We start from the raw sequence: 4,254 nt of genomic DNA on the forward strand, positions 1-4,254 counted from the left end.
AACAAGGCTTCATCAAAACTTATCTAACACTCTTATTCCTAACATTAACCCTAATTACCCTAATCATCTCTACCTAACTACTCGTAAAGCACCTCAAGACAAACCTCGAGTTAATTCTAATACTACAAATAAAGTTAACAACAATACCCAACCCCCTAAAACTAACATTCAACCCCCATCAGAATACAACAAAGCAACTCCTCAAAAATCCCCCCGTACCATATCCAAACTACTCATTTCCTCCACCCCAGTTCAATGTAAACCTCATCCTTCAACCATAAAATACTTACCAACCACAAAAAGCCCTACTAAATAAAACCCAACATACAATAACACCGATCAATCTCCTCATGCTTCCGGATAAGGCTCCGCAGCAAGAGCTGCAGTATAAGCAAAAACTACCAACATTCCTCCCAAATAAATTAAAAACAAAACTAATGACATAAAAGACCCACCATGCCCTACTAATAAACCACACCCAACCCCTGCAGCAATAACTAAACCTAAAGCAGCATAATAAGGAGAAGGATTAGATGCTACACCTATTAAACCTAAAATTAAACCAATCATTATCACAAACATAAAATATACCATTATTCCTACCTGGACTTTAACCAAGACTAATAACTTGAAAAACTATCGTTGTTATTCAACTATAAGAACTAATGGCCACTAATATCCGAAAAACCCACCCACTTTTAAAAATCATAAACCACGCCCTAGTTGACTTACCTGCTCCATCTAACATTTCATTATGATGAAACTTTGGCTCACTTCTAGGACTATGTCTAATCATTCAAATTCTCACAGGACTCTTCCTAGCTATACACTATACCGCAGACATCTCCATAGCCTTCTCCTCAGTAGTTCATATCTGTCGTGACGTCAACTACGGCTGACTTATTCGTAATATCCATGCTAATGGAGCCTCACTATTCTTCATCTGTGTCTACCTCCATATTGCTCGAGGATTATATTACGGCTCCTACCTTTATAAAGAAACATGAAACATTGGCGTAATTCTTCTCTTCCTATTAATAGCAACAGCCTTCGTCGGCTATGTTCTACCATGAGGACAAATATCCTTCTGAGGAGCTACAGTTATTACCAACCTTCTATCCGCATTTCCCTATATCGGAGATATACTAGTACAATGAATCTGAGGGGGCTTCTCAGTAGACAATGCCACCCTTACACGTTTCTTTGCCTTTCACTTTCTACTCCCATTTCTAATCTTAGCCCTAACAGTCATTCACCTCCTATTCCTTCATGAAACAGGCTCTAACAACCCTCTAGGCATTAACTCCGATGCAGATAAAATCTCATTCCACCCATACTTTTCTTACAAAGACCTACTTGGCTTTTTCGTCATAATCTTATTCTTAGCCGCATTAGCCCTATTTATACCTAACCTATTAGGAGATGCTGAAAACTTTATCCCAGCAAACCCACTTGTTACTCCACCACATATCAAACCCGAATGATACTTCTTATTCGCCTATGCAATCTTACGCTCAATCCCTAATAAACTAGGAGGAGTCCTAGCTCTCCTATTTTCCATCTTTATCCTTATATTAGTTCCTCTCCTCCATACCTCTAAACAACGAAGCACCATCTTTCGACCCATAACACAAATCTTCTTCTGACTTCTTGTAGCTAATTCAATTATTTTAACTTGAATTGGAGGTCAACCAGTAGAACAACCATTTATTATAGTAGGACAAATCGCCTCAATCTCCTACTTTTCCTTATTCCTTATTATCATACCACTCACTAGCTGATGAGAAAATAAAATCCTCAGCCTAAACTAGTTTTGGTAGCTTAACTAAAAAGCGTCGACCTTGTAAGTCGAAGACCGAGGGTGCAACCCCCTCCCAAAACATATCAGGGAAAGGAGGGTCAAACTCCTGCCCTTGGCTCCCAAAGCCAAGATTCTGCCTAAACTGCCCCCTGATTGCTATTATAGCGAATAAATGCTGAATTATAAAAATTCAGTTTTTGTACGCCAGAGTGACATATTAATGATATAGTCCACATACCTTAATATACCACATAATACCCTCATTCCATAATAGCTATAACAGATATTATACTACCTCATTACATATACTATGCTTAATCCTCATTAGTCGATATTCCACTATATCATTACATACTATGCTTAATCCACATTAGTCTACTGTCAGCTATTTCATTTCATTAAATTATTTAACCCTCATTAATCTATAATCAATAATTTCATAGCATAATATTTTTCACTTAACCCTACTTTACATGGTATTATTTAATGCCGTTGGTAAGAAATCCCCATTAACCTAATAAATGAAAAAAATTGTACGGTTTGTGGTACATTACTGTTTTATCCCCTACTATTGATCAAAACTGACATTTGATTATGGTTGAACTTCATATAATCCTTGATCGTATCAAGAATGCCAGTCCTCTAGTTCCCTTTAATGGCATATTTATCCTTGATCGTCTCAAGATTTATCTTCCGCCCTGTTTTTTTAGTTCGGTATGAAGCAAATCGCTATTCCCCGGAAGGGCTCATCTGGTTCATTAAGGTAAACTTGAGCTATCCTCGACATTTTTCTTATCATTATCCCATTACTTATCATTCAGGAGATTAGATTGTCAAATTCACCATTACCGAAAGGCATCAGAAAATAGCAGGTTATGAAGGGCCAGTTTGGTTTTTTTGATTAATGCGGCAAATGAGTAGAAAAAACATTGTGATTAACCCCCCCGGAAACAAACCTCCTATAATAGTGCGTGTACAATGCATTTCATTATTCTAATACATTCTTCATTTTATCTGGCATAAATATTTCTATTATTAGGATCGCCCCAGGTTTGGGAAAAAAATCGAACCTTTAAAAAAAAAAAAGTTTTTTCGGTAAAAACCCCCCTCCCCCTTAATATACACGGTTGTCTCGAAAAACCCCTAAAACGAGGGCCGACGTATATTTTTCCATAGAATTGTTGTGATAATTTCTCTATATATAATGTAACAATGTGATGCTAGTGTAGCTTAATTTAAAGCATGGCACTGAAGATGCTAAGATGAAAATTAATTTTTTTCCGCAAGCATGTAAGGTTTGGTCCTGGCCTTAGTGTTAATTGTAACTAGGATTATACATGCAAGTTTCAGCTCTCCCGTGAGAATGCCCTAATTATTCTATTAAATAACTAGGAGCAGATATCAGGCACACATACACGTAGCCCAAGACATCTTGCTAAGCCACTCCCCCAAGGGATTTCAGCAGTAATAAACATTGATTTCATAAGCGCAAGCTTGACTCAGTTAAAGTTAACAGAGTTGGTTAATCTCGTGCCAGCCACCGCGGTTATACGAGTAACTCACATTAACACATCCCGGCGTAAAGAGTGATTAAAGAATGACCTTTAACTACTAAAGTTCAGACCTCATAAAACTGTTATACGTATTCATGAGTGGAATAAACAACAACGAAAGTGACTTTACAAATTAAGGAACCTTGATGTCACGACAGTTGGGACCCAAACTAGGATTAGATACCCTACTATGCCCAACCACAAACTTAGACAACACCTCACTATATTGTTCGCCAGAGTACTACAAGCGCTAGCTTAAAACCCAAAGGACTTGGCGGTATCCCACACCCACCTAGAGGAGCCTGTTCTATAACCGATAATCCTCGTTCAACCTCACCACTTCTTGCCATTACCGTCTATATACCGCCGTCGTCAGCCCACCCTGTGAAGGATCAAAAGTAAGCAAAAAGAATAAAACTCCAAAACGTCAGGTCGAGGTGTAGCAAATGAAGTGGGAAGAAATGGGCTACATTTTTTTCCAAGAATATACGAATGGTAAACTGAAAACACACCTAAAGGTGGATTTAGCAGTAAGAGGAGATCAGAATACTCCTCTGAAATCGGCCCTGGGATAAGCACACACCGCCCGTCACTCTCCTCAAAAATAACTTACCCTTTTTATAAATACATTTCTTCAACAAGAGGAGGCAAGTCGTAACATGGTAAGTGTACTGGAAAGTGCACTTGGAATCAAAATGTGGCTAAATTAGTAAAGCACCTCCCTTACACCGAGGAGATATCCGCGCAATTCGGATCATTTTGAACCTCAAAGCTAGCCTATATATCAATTCAACTAGACCTTATAAATCTAATCCATATTACAATTTTCAATCAAAACATTCTCAACCTTTCAGTATGGGTGACAGAACAATAACCCTAGCGCAATAGCCTATGTACCGC

At 38.2% G+C, this 4,254-nt stretch overlaps 1 non-coding gene across 1 annotated transcript; it reads left to right on the top strand.

Annotated features, from left to right (window-relative positions):
• The first annotated feature begins 3,090 nt into the window (after window positions 1–3,090).
• On the top strand, window positions 3,091–4,049 carry LOC145340829 (18S ribosomal RNA). Its single transcript, XR_013886301.1, has one exon. It is a non-coding gene; the product is annotated as an 18S ribosomal RNA (ribosomal RNA).
• Window positions 4,050–4,254: the final 205 nt, after the last annotated feature.

Source organism: Carcharhinus amblyrhynchos, unplaced genomic scaffold (assembly GCF_965287045.1).
Source record: "Carcharhinus amblyrhynchos unplaced genomic scaffold, sCarAmb.v2.hapA chromosome_1483, whole genome shotgun sequence".
NCBI lineage: Eukaryota > Metazoa > Chordata > Chondrichthyes > Carcharhiniformes > Carcharhinidae > Carcharhinus > Carcharhinus amblyrhynchos.